This window comes from Crinia signifera, chromosome 6, assembly GCF_055691185.1.
Source record: "Crinia signifera chromosome 6, ASM5569118v1, whole genome shotgun sequence".
NCBI lineage: Eukaryota > Metazoa > Chordata > Amphibia > Anura > Myobatrachidae > Crinia > Crinia signifera.
In genome coordinates, this window is record NC_139222.1 from 198,682,720 (window position 1) to 198,704,168 (window position 21,449).

The 21,449-nt window shown below is 42.4% G+C and overlaps 1 protein-coding gene across 3 annotated transcripts in view; it reads right to left on the reverse strand.

The window, feature by feature from the left end:
- Window positions 1-21,019, reverse strand: part of LOC146008833 (cGMP-dependent protein kinase 2-like) — a 165,818-nt gene extending 144,799 nt beyond the window's left edge. Inside the window, exons 1-2 of one of the 3 annotated variants that reach the window (XM_083148591.1) lie at window positions 20,665-21,019; window positions 19,002-19,136 (exon numbers count right to left, since the gene is read on the reverse strand). The gene's annotated coding sequence lies outside the window, so the exon portion shown is untranslated. The remainder of the gene's footprint in view (window positions 1-19,001; window positions 19,137-20,664) is intronic. The other 2 variants (XM_083148590.1, XM_083148592.1) reach the window with 2 other exon arrangements.
- Window positions 21,020-21,449: the final 430 nt, after the last annotated feature.

Below are 21,449 nucleotides of genomic sequence, written 5' to 3' on the forward strand. Positions count from 1 at the left end.
GAGCTCCCTGTTTGTTTTGTGTTGAAATGGGTATTAGAAAGAAGGTGTACCAAAACAGGTGGACATAGCCACTTGTTTATCGCAGTTGTTATACCAAGGTGATGTTTTCCAAGAATAGATAGGTCAGCCTTGGATGGTTTCTCTCAGAAACAATCCCTCAAAGTGGCAATCTGCCTTCTGGCTCCATCAATATCTCCCTATTTGACCATCTTTCTGTTCACTGGTAGCTCATTACAGGAATGAATGCAGTCACTGGCAGAAAAACATGGTCCCTCCCAGCTATAGACCACAAGTCTCAGCAATGGCTTGGAGGCCTATGTTTTTTTTCTTAGAGATAGCAATACTTTATGCTGCCAGTAACTGGATTCATTCCTGCAGGTAGCTGCCAGTGATCAGAGTGATGACCAAATGGAGAAATATATATAAAGGTCGAGTATCCCTTATCCAAAACGCTCGGGACCAGAAGAATTTTGGATAACGGAATATTTTTTTATTTCAATGATGTATCTTGAGGTATCTTGTATTTATGTTGTACAAATACATCAAACACATGAAATACACACAAATATATTTTATTTGTTGTGCATAAAACAAGGTTTCAAAACATGAAACAAAGTTTGTGTACTATCTCAGGTACTGAATGTGAATGCTAAGCAATCACTTTCCTGCACATACAAAGTGCCAGTTACACATCATGTCCTCAGTAGTGCTGTTACAGATGTCCCCCCTTGTGCTTTTAGCCATCATTTTTTTTCTTCACTTTCTGGAATGTACTGAAATACATTTCGTAATAATTTCGATAACGTATTTTTATATAAGGGATACTCAACCTGTATGTCAGTGGGGTAACTATTTATTGGGCATTCCCCCATTCCCCCCCCCGCCGGCAATTTCGGGCATGCCCCCCCCCCCAAATAAAGCCTGCCCCCCCTTAAAATAAAGCCCACCTCGCTACTTACCCCTCTGCTCGCCGCCGACGCCGCCTCCTCTAGCATCCTGAAAAAGTGTCTGCTGTTAGGGGGTGGCCATTTGCTGAGGTCTATTTTCATTAACAGAAGTCTGACAGGAGAACAGCCGCAACCACAGACAAGAGACAAGTAGATCTGCTGTCCCGGCAGTGGAGGTGAACAGAGACCCTAGGTTGGTCATGGGTCCCCGCGGCGGTGAACAGAGGGGCAAGTTGGTCCGGGGCTCCAGCAGCAGTGCAGCGCATGATAGCCCTGCAGACCCCCAGCGTCCACATGTGTGTGTTTGTGTATGTATAAACACACACAATGGTACAGAGACGGCACTCTTGAGGCTGAAAACCCAGTGTAACAAATAATTTGGTACTTATGTAATATCTGGGCTCCCGTTTTTCTTATGAGACCGCGTCCCCTCGCGGGGCTCGCTGCGCTCGCCACGCTTCGGGCACGGTGGCTCGCTGCGCTCGCCACACTATATAAAATATACTCCATGCATAATTGGATAGTAGGGGTATAAAAAAATGGGGTGCATTTAACATGGGAGCCCAGATAATACATAAGTACCAATAATTTTTATGCATTTGTCTATTGATCTATTGACAATTATAGAACATACATTTTGTGGTTTTATTTAAATGCTGCACAATAAAAAAAAAATCGGATTCATTATGCTGTGCGGTCCAGTACTCATGAGATACGCACAGAAATGCCTGAGCAGTAACAAAGTGTCTCTGGAAATTACAATCAAATATGGGTAGCTATTTATTTATTATTCTTTATTTATAAACCTGAACCATGTTATGCATCACTGTACAGAGAATATTTAATCATTCACCTAAAGTTATGCTACAATGGAGGTTACGGATTATTCTTTAACACAAACATACCCTAGGGTCTACTCAGCAACCGATTACCATACAGTACCAGGGGCAAAGGCATGATTTCTAAAAGGGGGATTCCAGGGGGGCGTGGCCATGGCTGTGAGGGATGAGGAGTGAGGTGTGCGAGCTCCCCGGCAGGTATCCAATATACCATCCTGACTGGGCTGGCTGCCCGCCTGCTGCTGCACTAACCTGGGCGAATAGGAGTTCAAAGTGCCGGTACCTTGAACGGCTGAGTTGTCCGTAGGCTCCTGATTGGAGAGAGCTGTCGGCGGTGATCATCTGTCACGGTGGCTGTGGAGTGCGGGGACGCCGGTTGAAAGCAGAGAGGCAGGCGTGGAGTGGGCGTCTCTGCCTTGTTCTGCTGTCAGCAAGCGGTAACATCAGGAGATCCCCGGTCCCAGGCAGTGGAGGAGTGCGGGAGCGGCGAAGACGCTGGCCGGAAGCAGCGAGTCGGGCACTGTGTGAGAGCCCTACTGCACTGCGGTCAGCGAGCAGCAGCACCCGCCCGGCACCACAGACCAGGCAGTAAACTCCGGACGGCGGCCACAGCTCGAGGCGGTGGAAAGAAGCGGTGAGAGCACCGCTGGGAAAACCGGCAGTTGGCAGCAGCTGAAGGAAGCCCTGGTGCAGGGGAGAGGGACAGTGAGAGGGTCTCCCTCCTATGCTAAAGGATGACAGTGGGAGATAAAGACGGAACGCTGTACTATACCGGAGAAGAAGTGTTATACTGGTGCAGTATAAAAAAAAATTATTTTTTCTCTCCCTTTTTTCCCCTCTTGCCTTATAAATAGCCCCAGGGCAGTTGTGGACATAAGCCTGGATCCAGTTTGGCTAAACTGTACAATTTTATAGGTACTTGTTTCCTAGCACGGCCGCAATCGTGGGGATCGTGTACCTTTAAGTTAAGGTACACGATCCCCACGATGGACCTGATTTCCTTTGAAATCAGGTCCATTTTGCCGGCAAAGGTACAAAATCGGGGGCATCACGTCGGTCGGGACCATTGACATTGGTCCCGACGCGACCGATGCGATGCCCCCGATTTTGCCATAGGCTTCAATGTTAAAATATTTGGTACTTGTGAGTTATCCGGGCGTCCGATTTGTAAATCGGGTCGGATCGGGACATCGCATCGCATCGCATGCGACCATCGGATGCGATGCGATGAGATGCGATGACCCGATTTTTCCATAGGAATCAATGTTAAAATGGACTGAGTCCATTTTAACATGGAATTCAATGGGAAAAAGGGTCCTTTTCATACCCCTACTATCCAAGTGAGCATGGAGTTGGATATAAACCTGTGGCGAGCGTAGCGAGCCACCGAGCCCGAAGCGCGGCGAGCGTAGCGAGCCCCGCGAGGGGACACGGAATACCGTCCCCTCGCGGGGCTCGCTTCGCTCGCCACGCTTCGGGCTCGGTGGCTCGCTACGCTCGCCGCAGGTTTATATCCAACTCCATGCCCACTTGGATAGTAGGGGTATGAAAAGGACCCCTTTTTCCATAGGAATCATTTTAACATTGATTCCTATGGAAAAATCGGGTCATCGCATCCGATGATCGCATGCGATGCGATGCGATGCGATATCGCATCGCATCGCATCTGATTGTATGCCTTAACTTAAGGCATACAATCAAAAAATCGGACGCCCGGATAACTCACAAGTACCAAATATTTTTTAACATTGAAATCGTGAGCATCGCGTCGGTCTTGTGCCATTATAATGGCACAAGATGAGATGGACTTGATTAAGTCCATCTCACATTGAAAAAAATGTGAAAAATGTGAAATGGGCCAATATGACCCATTTCACATTATATATGGCCCCGTCGTCACCCCACGATAGACGCCAACCCGAAGCGTGGCGAGCGCAGCGAGCCCGCGAGGGGCGGCGGTGCGCGTCCTCCGACCTTTTCATTCCCCTACTATCCACGTCGGCGTGGAGTTGAGAATATATAGTGTGGCGAGCGCAGCGAGCCACCGAGCCCGAAACGTGGCGAGCGCAGCGAGCCCCGCGAGGGGACGCGTATACCTGTGAAGTTATACGCGTCCCCTCGCGGGGCTCGCTGCGCATCGGGTTGGCGTCTATCGTGGGGTGGGATTTACGTTGTTAAATTTGGGGGTCTAGGGAATATTTTACATTGAATCCAATGTAAAATCGAATTTACATTTGATTCAATCAAAAAATCGGGTCGGTCGCGTCGATCGCATCGCATGTGACCAAATCGCATGCGATGCGATCGACGCAATTTTTCCGACACGACCACCCCGATGTAAATCGGTGTGGCCGTGCTAGGAAACAAGTACCATTTTATATACCAACTAAGATCATATGGTATTTCTATCAGTGAGGCATTCTCATCTGGGACGGTGGTTTAATTATGGACAGCAACTGCAGATAGAATTTACTGTAGCTAAACTGAACAGTTGTCCATTACTCAGTTAAAAGCCTCTAAAAATCTTACAGCAGACTGGGAAAGTAACCCGTAAGGGAATTGCAAACGGGGTATCAAGATCGGAATAAAATGGGTAAAACAGGCAATACAGCTGCCGCAGCTCAGCTAGAGAGATACGCCCGTGCCCAGGGAGGGAATCCCCTTCATACTCCAACTTCAACACCCCAGTCTACCCCTTCTAAAAGTAAAAGTCCACCCAGGGCCGCAGAAATTACTCTGCAACAAGTTTTAGAGGCAATAGGCAACAGTGAACAGCGCTTATCAGAACAAATTAACTCAGTCCAAACCGAAATTCTGATGATTAAAGCTGAGCTCAGAATAAATACAGAGAGAATTAATGAGACTGAGGCTCGTATCTCTGCACTTGAAGACGCAAATAATCATTGGTCTAATAAAATTAACAACATGTCTCAACAAATGTCAGAAATAAAAAACAAATTAATGGACGTTGAGGGTAGAATGAGAAGAAATAACCTCCACTTCGTGGGCCTACCAGAGCAGCAGGAGGGCTTAGATGCACCCAAGTTTATAGAAAATGGCTATGTGAGAAATTGGGAAAAGACTCATTCTCGAATCAGTTTGTGGTGGAAAGGGCCCATAGAGTGCCATCCAGACTACCCCCACCAGGAGCCCCCCGACGCACATTGATAGTGAAGATGCTTAATTTTCAGGACCGAGACACTGTACTGCGCTTAAATCGTATTAAAGGGCCACTGGAGCACAACGGGGCCAAAATATCAGTGTTTACAGATTTTGCGCTGGAAGTCCAGAAGGATAGAGCAAAATACACGGACATTAAAAAAAGACTCAGGGATAGCAACCAAAAGTACTCAATGATGTTTCCCTCCAGGCTTCGAGTGATTGCCAATAATGAAACCATCTTCTTCAGCACTCCCAATGAGGCGGCCAAATGGCTAGATAAATGGGTCCCGGGGGACCGGCAGCTGGCGGCTGGCCAGTCCATATAAAACGAGAGAAAAAATGAGATGCCTATCAGGGAGCTCCCCACATATTGGTGGCCTTAGCATAAACAGCCCCTACATTGTGGGGTTATAGTATTGTCGGATTAATTTGATTTTTTGTCTGTATTTTTTTTTTGGGGGGGGAGGGGGGTTTAGGGAAAGGGGAAGGTATGCCTAGAGGGGGGAGGTATACAGGGATGGGAGTGGAAGGGTACAGGGATTTTTTTGTATGTCATGGTAATTGTAGTAAGAATGTAAAGGTATTGTTTATATGGTTTGTAGGCACACATTTAGAGACGAGGATGATATGGATATGTGAGGGCTCAACGAGAGGACTCAGAGCAAAGTTAAAAATAAACGATTTCCTGGGGGAGGATGTCGATGGAGGATGGAGTTGAAATAATAGAACCAAATAATAATGATTAAAGTATTAGCATGGAATGTTAGAGGCATAAACGAAAAAGTAAAAAGTTCATTGGTCATCAACCAATTGAGGCAATATGGAGCAGATATCATTTGTTTAACAGAAACCCACTTGGTGGGAGGAAAATTGATGACTCTGAAGAAGCCTTGGGTAGGACATGCCTATCATGCTCCATTTACATCATCCTCCAGGGGTGTCTCTGTCCTCATAAGAAAATCATTATCATTTGTTTGTAACCGGGTCAATATAGATCCAGACGGACGTTATGTTTTTCTGGACTGTGTTATAAATTCAATGCCATTAGTGATACTAGCAATCTACATTCCTCCTCCATTTGCGTTTGAAGTCCTGATAAAAGCTGTAGAATGTACGTCCCTTTCGCCACATTCCCACACTATATGCATGGGGGATTTCAATAATATTCTGGACCCCCATGCAGATAGATGGAAAAAGTGTAACTTAGGGCCAGTAAGAGGCAATAAGGGTTTCGCGAATTTTATTCAAGACCTAGGTTGGATAGACCCCTGGAGGGAGTGGAACCCTAAGGTTAAGCAATTTTCGTGTTTTTCAACATCCTATCAAGCCTTTTCTAGGATCGATCTTATGCTGATTTCCAAAGGCCTTATGTCCCAAATACAAAAGATTGAGTATAAACCAAGAGGCATATCCGATCACTCCCCGATATATATGGAGTTTTCGGATGCGAACGAAAAGGGCAGTGGGTTTTGGAGATTTAATGCGGGATGGCTATGATATATCGGCCAAGAGGAACAACTATTGGATCAATGGCGTACTTTCTGGGAGATCAATCGGGGATCAGCAAATGCGGCAATAACTTGGGATGCCTTTAAGGCATTTATTCGGGGCACATTAAAAAAACGAATCTCAGAAATAAAAAAAAGGTAGTAGAGAACGAGTGCAGAAAAAGGAAAAAAAAATGTATGGAGTCTGAGCTCAAATATCTAGTAGATAATACTTCCACATCCCAGCAGGAATGGCAAGAGGCTCAAAAAGAATGGCTAGATATAGTAAAAGAGGAAAATATTAAATTGTTGGCCTATAAAACACAACAGAGCTATCAAAATGCCGATAGATCAGGAAGGCACCTGGCATACCTGGCACAAGTAGAACGCGCCCCCAACTGCATAAACAGTATAAGGGATGAGGAAGGTAATTTAATAAACTCTAATCCACAGATTGGAGAAGTGTTTAAGTCTCATTTTATAGATATATATTTCAGCAAAATAAAACACAATTCTACACAGCTACAGGAATACATAGAGCAAATAGATCTGCCAACTCTCAGCGACAGGGACAGTAGGGAATTAGAAGCCCCGCTGTGCCTGGAAGAGGTAATAAAGGCAATAAAAGATCTACCGGGGGGAAAGGTCCCCAGTCTGGACGGACTACCAGCAGAGATATATAAAAAATACACCGAGATTATTGCCCCCACTTTGTTCGAAACCCTGGCAAGCTGCTTTGCCGAGGGAATCATTCCTAGTTCTATGACAGAGGCTAAAATAATAGTCTTGCTAAAACAAGGTAAAAATGCGGAGGAATTGGATTCATATAGACCTATATCCCTTATATCTACAGAAGCCAAGATATTGGCGAAAATCTTGGCAGATAGACTGAACAGACACATTTTGAAAATAATACACCCAGATCAATCGGGCTTTATGCCCGGGAAAGCCACATCCATAAACCTGCGGGGACTGTTTAGTCGTTTGCAGATGCTCGAGCATAGAGATGAAGATAAAGAGCCAGCAGTGATATCGCTAGATGCTATCAAGGCATTTGACGCCGTGGAATGGCCCTTCTTATGGGCAATATTAAGAGCCTATGGCATAGGCCCGAATTTCATTAGGTGGATACAACTACTATATAGCAATCCAACAGCTCGGATATCTGTGAACGGGTGGACATCCTCTGCATTTAAGCTCGCCAGGGGGACGAGGCAGGGGTGCCCTCTGTCCCCTGTCCTGTTCGCCCTGGCGATCGAGCCCCTGGCATGCATTTTGAGACAGCATTCAAATATTGAGGGCTTTATGGTTGGAGATCGGAGGGATATAGTGTCTTTGTACGCAGATGATCTGCTGATTTATTTATCAGACCATACTACATCCCTCCCAGCGGTGATGAAGTTAATTGAGGAATACGGGGACCACTCTGGTTTTAGAATTAATAAATCGAAATCCCTAATTTTCCCAGCGTTTGTTACAGTTAACCAGGCCACCCGCCCTCCCACTCTATTAAACTGGGCTGAAACTTTTAAATACCTGGGGATTTATATATCCAAAGATCCAAAAGAATTTATTCAACTGAATATCCAACCACTGATTAAGTGGCTGGAAGCAAAATGTAAATCATGGCGTAGACTGCCTTTAACCGTGTCAGGGAGGGTAAACTTAGTGAAGATGATTGTACTTCCTAAGTTTTTGTACGTAATGTCCCAGTCCCCGATATACCTTCCGAAACCCCTGTTCAGGAAAATAAACAGTACACTATCTTCATTCATCTGGAATAATTCCCGCCCGAAAATTCAGCTGAATAATCTGATGAGAGAAAGAGGGGAAGGAGGCCTAGGCCTACCGGACCTGAGAATATATTATATATCTACCCAATTAGCCCAACTACGATCTTGGATGGTGGAGGACACTGAGAGTTATATAGTAAGAGCCTTGGTTGCTCATTCTATACCAGATATCGGCCCCTTGGGGAGAATCCTACAAGGACATATCCAAGTGTCAGATCCACCTTTGGTAGTACAAGCTATTAAAATCTGGCAAGAAGCCAATATAGACATAGAAAAGGGGTTTGTCGACAGGGAGCACCCGATTGAAGATATATATACATTTAAAGAATTAAGTGAACTACAGGTTAAAGAGGTATGGAAGCCCTATTTAGTGACTACTCCTGCACAGTTATATAGCTCTGATAACATTTTTTTTTAGATATTTGCAGCTAAGATGGGCCCTAGAGGTACAATTTCCCACAAGCCCACCACAATTCAGTGAATCCCCGATTAAAAAAATAATAAAACGAGGTGGGAAGAAAAAATTAGTGACTAGTCACAAAAATATATAAGAACTTGGGTAATTTAAAATAGGAGGATTCACTGGCCAGATTGAGGGGTAAGTGGGAGGAAGATATTGGAGCTATTCAGGAGGAGAAATGGCAAGAGGTTATGTCCTCCATACCTAGAGCAACCAACAGCATCCGTACACAACAAATACAATTATTTATTTTCCATAGATCATACATGTCTCTAACTAGGATGGTCAGATTTGCCGGGAGAACATCAGTAATATGCCCTAAGTGCCAGAGGCACCCCTGCACTTTCATACATTTGATCTGGGAATGTCAGGAAGTGGCAAAATACTGGACAAAAGTTATACAAATAATAGTAGATACCGGTATCCCCAGAGAAATGCTTACAGTAAGGGAATGTATCTTGAATATAGTAGACGATAGAGATATAACGGCAAACAATAGGATATATGTAAATAGTATGTGTGCATTGGCAAAGGTTATTGTAGCCAGACTATGGCTATCCAACAAAGCCCCCGACTCGAAGAACTGGGTATCCCTGGTTAACTATAGGGTTACGCAAGAAAAGCACCTGTATATAAGTAGAAATAATATAAAGAAATTCAAGCAAATTTGGTACTTATGGATAGAATCCCCATACACTATTGACACAAATGTGCACTAATAGAGTTAGGATAAGTTTAAATAAATTTAGTTCTTTTCACTCCCCTTTAACCCTAGAATAGATAGATTATAATGGTTATCAAAGATTTAAAGGTCACGTAGAAATTGACACACAGTATAGATTTTAAAATGAGCAAGTAGTTTAAATTCACGGACACCGGACTATATATTTGCATTAACAGGTCCTTATTAATAAAGTAGACACGCGGACACATAGAAAAGGGAGACTGAATCCTAGTTTAGAACGATCCGGATGGGTTAGATATGCTAAATAGAAATGTCTAATGATATGTAATAAGATGTACAATACCCGAGAGATTTCCTTGCAACCGATAGCCTACTCTACAATAGAAAAATGTTAAGATATATGTAATATTGTTATGTGTGCCTACTGTTTTATTAAGTATGTATGAATGTAATGTATAAGGAATGTGTATGGAGCTCCATGTCGTGTAGCCGTGGTGCATTATTTATATATGTTTTGTGTATAAGAGTGAAAAAGAAAGATAAATAAAGATTAAATAAAAAAAAGGGGGATTCCAGATGGGGTGTGGTCAGGATGCTGTCAGTATACCAACATCGTTATTGCGCAAATTGTCTGCCTTTATCGCAGAGTGTGTATGTTTTTGAGCTGTTTAAGGAAACCAAAGTGCCCAGGGGAAACCTATGCAAACACATTGGTGGATAGTAACCAGTAGCGGCTGCAACTTTTGTTGTACTTCAAAACCTAATGCTAATACTGCAGTCGATGGGTTTTCTATTGAGATGTCCACCAGGTACAGCTCTAATTTGCCGTAGTGCACATATCAAGCCTACATAGTCTCCACCATCGGACTTCTGAGCAACTCTATAGTTTGTTGGTATTTAGCTGCTGGTGTTAAAGGAACAGCATTCAATGGGCAATTCCCCAACATGCTGATTGAATCAAGTCATTCCACTCCTCCGTCACTGTCCAGGAATGCATAGATCTCCATGCAGTTATGATCTGTGTCCACCAGCATTGACTATAAGGAGAAATGTGTTGTGTTTCTCAGATAAGTACTTTATTTGTGTCTACCTCTAAGATGTGGTCAGACCTACAGTTAAACCATAATGAAGCAGGAATTCTAACCACTCTGCTACTCTTGCCAGTATCCAATTAGCCACTGTAATCTTATACAATTTCTCAGGGCTATCCAATTAGCCCTGATGCTAGCAGTTATCAGGGATTTTATTTTACCTTGCCTTAGGCAGGTGAAACAAAATCAACGATAACTATGCATATTTTACCCAATTGGAGTTGTGAAAACTGATAGGTCTACAATTCTTTATGGATACTACTATATGTGTTTTTGCCCTAAAATGGAAACATTGCCAGGTAGAACAAATGAGCACTAATTGGATAGCTTGCAAAAAAAATGGCACAAAACAAAAACATGAAAACTCCCCGCTTTCCGTACGTGAAAATTGTCAGGACTAATTATATACTGCCCTAAGTATATCTTTATTAGCAATGAAAAAAAAGGACTCTAAAAGTAAAATATATAAGCAATGCAATAAGGTATACTTTTTATTAATGATACATTATGAAAACTGAACATAAGCTTAACTCTGCATGGATTGCTAGTTAGAGAAACTGCAGTTGCTTGCTATCAAAATGTTGCTGCCAGGGCCGGTGTAAGGCTTCTCAGCACCCTAGGCAAAACTTCAACTTACTTCCCTCCCCTCCTTTGAAGTTGGGCAAGTCCCCTGCTTTCCCTTGAGGTACTCTGCACCCTACCCTTTGCCACCCACAACAGAGTACAAGGAGGAAGGGGCAGCAATGTAGGAAGTATGACTCAAGGGAAAGTACAGAGGTCTTAGAAGTTCCACAGCCATCACCTGCATTAAGGACAACAAGGATCCTCATAGACATCCTTGATTTTTTGATTTGTAGACTTGATGGCGCCCCCCTAGATCCTGGCACCCTAGGCAGCTGCCTAAAGCTGCCTAGTGGTAGAGCCGGCCCTGGTTGCTGCCCAAAAAGAAAGTGTAACCTCCTCTTGCAAAATAGCAAATAGAGATGCACTTGCAGCGCCATTCACAAAAAAGCATACCATCTAACATCCATGTTTTTCCATCTGCGTGAAACAAGCAGTAAGTGGTCATCACTAATGTCAAGGAACCCTCCCAAAAAAAAACTTTGACATGCCTGCATTTTCAAAAACACACTCAGAATATACCATGTTTCCACCCCTAAATGCTAGCTTCCTGTCAATCAAACTGCGTACAGATATTTATTTGCTAGTTTGTGTCTGTGCATGTGCAATATGCACATGCAGTTGTTCAATAATCAAATGGATTAATTGATTAGTTATCCATGCTGAATTAGCCCCATTGTTTGGAAATAAAGTAGCATGAAGAAATTGATCAAAATAACATGTACCCTGGCTATCCAAGATCCCTAACAGGGACATTGTTACTGTTATTTTTTCCGTTTAACCCTTTGAGTGGCAACATCTCTGTGAGAGATGTGCAAAATATCCACTAAAAATACCAGTGTCGCTCACATTTGTTATATAAATTCAAATAAAAAATGTTATTTGCTATATAAGGTAAACATTACAGGTCAATATGAGGAATTAAAATGTTTGCCTGACAATTTTCACATCTATTTTGCCAAATTCCTTTGGCACTCAAAGGGTTAAACTCTCACTCAAGAGATTTTATAGCTATAGATTGACATATTTGCTCTATATGTAAGAATTGCTTATACCTCTTTCCTAGTCAGCTTTTTTTCCTCCGCCTATCCATGGGTATTTTGATGTAATTGAGACAAGTGAACCTCTCCTAGAATTAAGGCATGCCTCACAGTTTGAGATCGACAGCTGTGTGCTACACTGCAAGGTGCCGTTTAAGCAAAATGGCCTCTGTTGAATTACAAAGCGATTTGAAACTAGCTTTCGATTTATGATACTGCACATAGAAAGAAAAAAACTACATGTTTATCTGAGATTCTGTGATGCCATTTTGCAATTATTAGAACCATTGCTGCTCTCTTGGAGATGTTGTAACAATAATACCACCTGTAGAATCAAGGACTCTTCTCTTTGACAAAATAAATGCAACAGTAGATGAATGTTCCTATGCTTAGGTGACTCCTGCAATTGAGGGCTGTATGTGTGAGAAATCTGTATTGACAAAATAAAACACAACAGCTAAAAACTAAACTGCCATATTTCTACTGTCCCTCAAACCACTGTACTTTGTTGCCCTATACATGAGTTGAATTCCCAAACCATTTCTGTGTGTATTTGACGGATCCACCTGTTATAACTACTTCCTCCTTTACCTTTAATGCTGTGCTCCACCGACCCCATATTCCAGTTCTCCACTTTACTTGCTCTAGACTCTAGATTGTTGTATATTACATATTATTAGACCTCTACTATGCATCATTTATTATTTTATTTTATTTCATCCCATTATTATATAACTCTGTGTATATAATATTGAATATGAGTCATGATCTGTACGAGGCTCAAACAGACATGACTATTGTTAATGGTCCTTAGATAATTTACCTTGATTTTAAAGTTAATCCATGGGCCATGGTGAAGTATCTATTGATACACAGGTCATCAAACAATCACATACAAAACTTTGCTAAATCGGCACAGTTATCTGGTTGCCAAGCAACAGCATGGAGGCCAGAATAAAACTTTGATACAAATATTCAGGGCAGAGGTGGACTGGGAAAAGGTACAGCAGCAATCTGTAGGAACATGTTTTCTCAGACATCTTAGCACATATACGTTATTTGCAATTTAATTTTATTTGCCAGCAAGGTCAGTGATCCTAAACATAGATTTCTTGAAATATGAACAGCATACCTAAATATCGACAATAGCAAAAAAACTCTTCCTTTGGTTTATTATTTCAGTTACATTTTTCTGCTGATAGATATAATACGTTATATTTCTTATAGTCAAAATAAATTATCACAGAAAAGGGGGGATGTTTAGTCCTTCTGAAAAACTGAGTACTACAGCAAGAGTTACAGATAACATTCAAAATTATGTTACTTGATACAAATGTAGTTGCTTGTATTTATAGGAAGGATCAAAATATACAGTATCATTACATACTTGCCTACTTTTGAAAACTACTTTTAGGGAGATTATAGTTGGTAGTAGACATTTGCACAGTGCCCCATTGAGGGGGCTTGTCATGCTCCACCCAAAGGGTGAGTCTATTTCCATATATGGAGAGATTGTGAAAAGAGATTGTGAACGTGGCCCCTAGAAGAGTGGGTGTGTACTGCTGCATCTGAGAGGAATACTGTACAATGACTTATAACCAAATGTAGATGAGCCCCAAAGTAGTCAGTAAGAGCTACTATACTTGGTAATGTGCTGGGAAATGGTGCTGATGATTCAATATAAATGCATCTATCTCTCATTCCCTTTTCCCCCAAAAATGTAACAGTGTAATGTGGGCTAGGGGAATGAGGGAGATTGCTAGACTAATGAGGGAGAGTGGGAGATTGCTGCTATTTCAGGGAGTCTCCTGTAGAATGCAGGAGGGTAGGCAAGTATGTATCATTATATATATGTCTAGTGTCCATGAGTCTGTGAAACACTTCATTCTGCTGGAAGAGTGTGAAACTGCATCTCTTTCTCATACATGCACAAACACAGAAGATAGCAGACTATGCTTTCAAAGCTTTTGCTTCAAGCGGGCTTACTAGTATAATATATAATTTATTATAAAGATGCTCCAAATGTGTTAGATAAATTAGTTTTATGAGCCACTGCATCACTAATGTCATTTCAGACACCTTAATTACATGTACCTGTATGGTGTTATTTGATGCACATGGCCATTGCCCCTAAAAATTCAGATTAGATTTTTAGCAGTTTTTAAATAAATTGCAATATGGTTATGGTTACTTTCAATATAATAAGCAGTGGCGGTTTTCACCTACCTTAGCAGAGCTGCAGCCCCCCCAGGTAAAATCCGCCACTGTGCGAAGCCAGATGCAGTCTGTAAGACTGCACTGGCTTCACTGTGACTGGCAGTGACTTCTGATTGGAAGTCTGACCTGCCAGTCACTCAAGGCAGTCCCATTTGGAGGTGTTCCCTCCCTCCGGGATGCCTCTCAGTGCGCAACTGCGGGGCAGCCCCAAAAGCGGGTTCTGCACATGCGCAGTACCACGGACGATACCGCGCATGCACCGCAACCGGGAATGCTTCCGGGGGCTGCTGCAAAGGCAGCCCATAGAGGATTGGGCCAGCGCATGCACAGTATGTATGAAGTTACTGCACACGCGTTGGCCCTGTGCAGGGGACTGGCGGCAGCAGTGGGGAGCACAGTGGCGGAAGTGGCAGCGGATGAAGGGGGGCCCGCATCGCAGCAGTCCCCTCCTCCGCAAAGGTAAGAGCCGCCACTGGTAATAAGTATGTTGTATTAAAGTAAATAGGAATTTGTTACTGTGCATGAACTTAACACCCAACTAAAAATTGTGTGCTTGTCTTGATTTGTAAGGCAAAATTATGCAATCCAGGAAGTGTCCAAACTCGTGGCATATCTGTAATGTGTCCGGACGGGGGATCATCGGTGTCTAGATTGACAATCACATGGTCGATCACTATGTTAAGATAGTTGACAGCGTTTAGTTTGATAGTAACCAAAGATAGACACAAGTGTTAAGTCGACGGTAATGTGATCTACAGTCACAAGGTCGACATGAGTTTTTCATGAAAAACTTGTATAATATCATTAAACCTGCACCAATTTCTTAAATATTTACCCCTCTTGCATCAGTGGCTGTAGCACAAATCCCCCGGAGTGGCAGCCATTTTCTTGGTATGTTGCATGTGCGCTGTAGCGAACGCGAGACATGCGCTTGCACATTAGACTCAGGCACAGTGCTAGGTTCTACTAGAGACCCCAGTGCTCAGAGTCTACTGCCAGGTAGCTGGAGGGCCTGAATGCAGACTTTAAACAGGCCACTTCCTTGACTGTTATGCCTTTGGGACTATTATTGCGCATTTGGGTCTTATTCAGTCACACGCAAGTTAAAATGCACCCGAATTTCATTATTTATAGCAAACTGAGCATGTGCCACATTCAACAAATGCAACGTAGAGCATCTACTTCCACACCAGAGATACAGTAGCAGCAGGGCTGCCACTAGGAATTGTGGGGCCTGGGACTGACAAATTAGACACCCCCCAGAAAACCCTCCCAAAAAAACAGGTCAAACCAGCCACCTTTGAGCTGGAGAGCCTTCTTAGTGTCCTATCTAGCAGGGACTTACTACAAGGAGACAGTGTTTGGGCACAGCAGAGTGTTAAAGTCAGCTCCTGAAGAGGTTAAGCAAGCCTCACAGTGAAAGGTCCTGGGGCAGGTGAAGCAAATCCCTGATAAGCAGCAGGCTCATGCAGGCTTATCGGGGATATTAGGATAGCCCATGGTGAAATTATTAACCCTGTAGTGCTGCTAACATACATAATGCCCTCTTTATTGCCACTTACACACAAAATGCCTCCTGCAGTGCTGCTTACACACATAATGCATCCACAGGTCCGCTTACAGATATAATACCGCCTGTTGTGATACTTGTACTGATAATGCCCCTTGTAGTGCAAGTTATGCCTATTATGCCCCCTGTTTATTTATTATTTATTTATTAACTTTTTCTTATATAGCGCATACATATTCCACAGCGCTTTACAGAGTATAGTTGCTCATTCACATCAGTCCCTGCCCCTGTGGAGCTTACAATCTACAGTATATTCCCTACCACATGACATATTCCCTACCACATTCCCTACACACAGACATTCTAGGGTTAATATTTGTTGGAAGCCAATTGACCTACCAGTATATTTTTGGATTGTGGGAGGAAACGGAGTACCTGGAGTAAACCCACGCAAACATGGGGAGAATATACAAACTCCGCACAGCTAGAGCCATGGTGGGTATTAAACCCATGACCTTAGCGCTGTGAGGCAGTAATGCTAACCATTACACCATCCGTGCTACATTTATTCCTATAATGCCCCTGTAGTGCTAAATACACATATAATGCCCCTTTTGCTAGTCAGACATTTGCCACCAACTCAAGGACACCCTGCAACCTCCTCCCAATTAGTCTGTCTTGGGTAGAGATAAAGGAGGGGCTGGCTGCATGGCCAGAGCCACCGACTCGCAATCTCTAAAGGCTCCATGAAATGCCACTTCAAAGGTCAAATGAAAAAGTAGAATTTCATAATTATACATAATTATACATTTTAGTAGAAATCATCTATATATTCCTTTATACGTGCTGAGCAATCCAGTTAAGGACAGATCGCTTAGCATACAGCGATGCACCAGCGATGTGTGCTGAGCAATTTGTCATGGCCAGTGTTCTCTAGTGAGAGAGCCCTAATGATGACTAGATACATACTGCTGGCTTGAATTATTTAGCCTGGTTATAGCGACACATGGTATTGCACATCACCATCGCTAAGGGGCATACACACTGAGCGATTTGTGCTTAATTTTATAAGCGATCTAGACACATTGCTTAGACATCAAGCTCAAATCACCCCATAAGCCTTTCATATTTATTTATTAAATTTAAATTGTGGCTTTTGGCATCTATTAAAGGGATGTCCCTTCCTAATCTATCCTACCCTATGTATGCCAAACTGAGACAGTCCCTTGTAGAGTGGTCTGTGCACAAATCAACACAGGATTCTGGAGTGTGGTAGAAGTGTGTCTTTACTATCTGCATCCATATTGCACATAGGCTGTAGATGCATTTCCTGTATAACAATCCATATTACACACACATTTACATCCCCCATCTGGAATCATCATTGTAGCTGAACGGCAAATTGGTGATGAGGTAACTAGAGGTCTAGGCAAGAGGTTTATTTTTAACGGAGAATAAGATGAATATGATTTCAGCCCAAATGGATATAATGATCACTTTTGCGCACACCTGCAGTTAATTCTATATACAGACCATATATCAAATTTTTTATATAAGTATATATATATATATATATATATATATATATATATATATATATATATATATATATATATATATATATACTCTAAGGGGGTTATGCTGGTTGATTTTACAGTTGCGAATTTTCAGCCTTTGCGAGTCCACCCATTCACAAGGCAAATTTGCACGCAGGGCATGCGAATGGCTGTTACACAGTAACATCCATTCTCAGCCTGGTGGAATCTGCCCCCATCATTCGATGGTCGCCGACCATCGAATGATGGAGAAGGCTCTTGCATATGTAAGGTTGCCCCTTCGACAAGTGAATGGCCGCATTCAAATGGATGTGTTCGCTTATGCATCCATTTGCATGCGGCCGTATAGGCGAGAAATCATTTGATGTAGCCGACACTGGGTGTTACCATGTGACAGCCCACTACACGCTCCTTTCCCACCCCCCTCTGTGCGAACGCCTCATGGAGTGTAATACTCGCCAAAGGTGTTCGCACACCAGGTCTGCACATGCATATTTTCACCCATACCTATGCGCATACTCACAAAATTGGTCCCCGGGCCGAATTCAGGAAAGAGAGAACCAACCTGAATCAGGCCCCAAGTCCCCATCCCACACTGAACAAGAGCAGCAGCTCCTCACCTTGCCATATGAACTTCATTTGCAGGATGTTGCAGAGGGGCGTTCTACAACATGGGGATGTATGCTGTAAGGATAGCTGCCTGCATAATACAGCTTTCTGCACCAGCATCCATAGGGCCCAGGTCCCCTGTGTTTCTCGGTTTCCTTTACCTCACATATCTGTCAGTGTAATGACTGAGTTCCTATCACACTAACACTAATTGTCTCTACAAATGCTACTCTCAGTGTTTACAGTGCATATCAGTGTGACAAAAACATGGCGTTCACACTGTTAGCCATGTGCAGAAATGAAGAGATAACAAATGCAGGGCTGCAGGGGTCATAGCACAATATCCTAAACTGCATCTAATCTCTGAGCAATTCTCAGATTAGTGTTCACTCATTTATAATAAGGAGACCGGGTCGCACAGGAACATTCCCACAGAGAGAGCGAATATGGGACACGTTAAAGATCACATTGTTCTCCACGTTTATTTATGTGAGTGCGTATGAATCCGATATTCAGATATGGCTAGATAGACACATTGACTTATCTCTTTTGCAGACAGTAATTATTGTTCAGCCACTGCATTCATACTCTCTGCTAACGTAATTTTATTGATCTCCATTGTCATTGCCTGTCAATAGTAATATTGGCAATGCTTACCACAGCATTATAATAAAACTGACTTTGCTATTCTGAATGCTTGGATTTAGGAAATAATTCCACCTTTCTTGGAATGCCTGAGAACCCTGTCATATTGCCTCGCCAGTGGGAAAATTCACCTTGGTTTGATTGGAACCGTCTCCCTTAAAGCAAAAACGCTTGAGGTGGTCAAATGGATGTGCTATGTTGCATTATAATCCGGTTAATGGATATTTCCCTTGGACAAATCCATGCATATCAGTACACTGGCTGCTCTAACTGGAGGTTATAACCTTGGTCCATGCTTCAACAGTCACCTTGACAACAAACACCAGAGGAATTATTTACCTCACACTCAGTTCCCGCACTTTCCTTTGCAGCTAGTAATGAGCTCTGTGATAAGAGTTTTCTTCCATTTAATTGAGCTTTTTCCAAGAACTGTACTGACACTTTTCTCTTCTGCTTCGTCTAACAAATTGCAAACTGTTGGCCAAATAATATAAATTATTAAACACCCACTGTCTAACAGGAAATGGCTCATTTACCAATATCAAAAATCCGAAAAGTAATAGAACACATAATATTTTCTGACACTTTGCAGTATTTCCCCAGCAATGAAATCCAATGTTTACAAATTACATTTATAAAACCACAAAAGCAATAACATAAAAGAGGATTTTGAAAAAGAGCAGTTATCATTTTTTCCATTTTAAAAAACAATTCTAACTAGGTTAAGACATTTCCAATATACCAATGGACTAGTACAGCAGTGACTACTGTCTGCATTGGCACATTTTCTTTTAAGTCACATGCAGCTTGCAAATCGAGAAAGTTACTCTACTTTGGGTTCTATAGCTTCACCCACGGTGCTGATGAGGTCATTGCCACCGCATTTCATCATTGCCATAAACGTCACAAGTAATGGACACACCGTACCTCAGCTTTAGGGCTGACTTAAATTTTAAGTTAAATTATGTAAATTTACACAAATGTTATAAAAGAATATCCATATAGGTGTGTGCATGTATATGTGGTAGGGAATAAAGATTGTAAGCTCCACTGGGGCAGGGACTGATGTGAGTGTTCAACTATTCTCTGTAAAGCGCTGCGGAATATGTGTGCTATATAAGAAACTGTTAATAAATAAATAAATATATGATATACAAGAACAACTAGTTCCTCTAACAGCACATTAAACGGACATGAATCAGAGTAAAAATGGGGATTTTATATAGGCTGACATGGGACAGGGAATAGGAGAACTGTATTTGTTGGGCTAAAACTCCTGATATCTGTGAGATTATCAGCATTCCGAAATGTGAAAATAAAACAAAGAATTGTTTATTAAAATCTGAATTATTAATGTCTATTTTTTCCCCACTGACAGCTACACACTACACATTACAAACACATGTATAATATACACGTTCAATCACAATCAAGCTTTAGGCAAAATAAACAATTCTAGGACAATGTAATAATGACAATATAAGGTATTATAAACACATCATCATAATACAATGCAAATACGTCTTTGTTTTATGTTTTGGTCAGTTCTTAAAAAAATACATAGAAATGCATTCAATGACTATTAATTATTTAAATGCTGTTTCTTATCTTATTTAAAGGGTAACAAAAAAACAATACATCCTTAAAAATACCACATAGGTATCAAAAGCAATCCCAGAGAAGGGACAGTTACTATAAGTCAGTGAGCATGACCTTATCTTGCACAGACATACACATAGCGTGTTAGTTGTACTAGACACTGGTGCACTCAAAATCTGAATAATATCCAACAAACACATTGTCACTCTGAACAAAATGCATGGAGGCAGCAGAAACAGCAGCAGCAGCACAGGCTTCTGTGTGTAATCACTTGTCACACATGAAAAGAGATGTGTGCAGTGCCTGCCGCTGTCATTGTGCCAGAGAGACAGGGACACTGCAAGTTGCTCAATGCAGAATGGGAACTGTGGGATGAACCTGACAGACTGCATGGCAAACCCACCTCTGACTCCTGGAACCAGATGGAATTCCAGCCTAGTGGCAGGTGCAGGGGTCACTGCATTGAGCCCAGCAGGAGAGAAGCCCCTTTGGTGCTGATGTTTATGGCTGCAGGTCCCTCTCAGGATATTGCACTGAATGGACATTCCTGGATCTTTTACATGTTTGCTTTCAGGGTAGAAGATCCACCTTGACCGGTATTACTGTTGTCACCCATGGACAGCAGGCTGGGAAGCAGCAATGGACTGGTCACAAACACTGGGTTTATCCTTAGCATTTTCTCTCCACCTCTGTGACCAGTGTAGTTACTATCAGGGCTTCCAGCAACTGGAGAGGTTTCACAGCAGCTGTGAAAATATGAAAGGCAGAACAGGGGTGTATGGGATGGGGAACAGAGACTGTGAGTGCCATCTGCAGGGAAATACAGGCAGCAAACCCATTTCTTCTGACTGCAATACTGTTTTATGAAAAGCATTAACCATTTACAACACACTTTTAACACATTCTCTATAACGAAAGTGAGGACTTAATGTGCAAGCACAATATATCTTTTCAGCTAATGTTTCCCTGCACCTGTACTTGAATCCTTTGTTAGTAAAAGATGGTGGGAGTTGTAATACAGTAACTGGAAACATGGAGCTTACGGCCAAAGGGAGACAAGTTTAACATGTTTTCTGTAAGAAAGACACATTTTTGTCTTTGTACATGGATGACACTTATTCTCTTTAGGGAGAATAGCCGCTGCCCGTTTTTTGGGTTTTAACAGTCAGGATTCCGACGTCGGTGTAA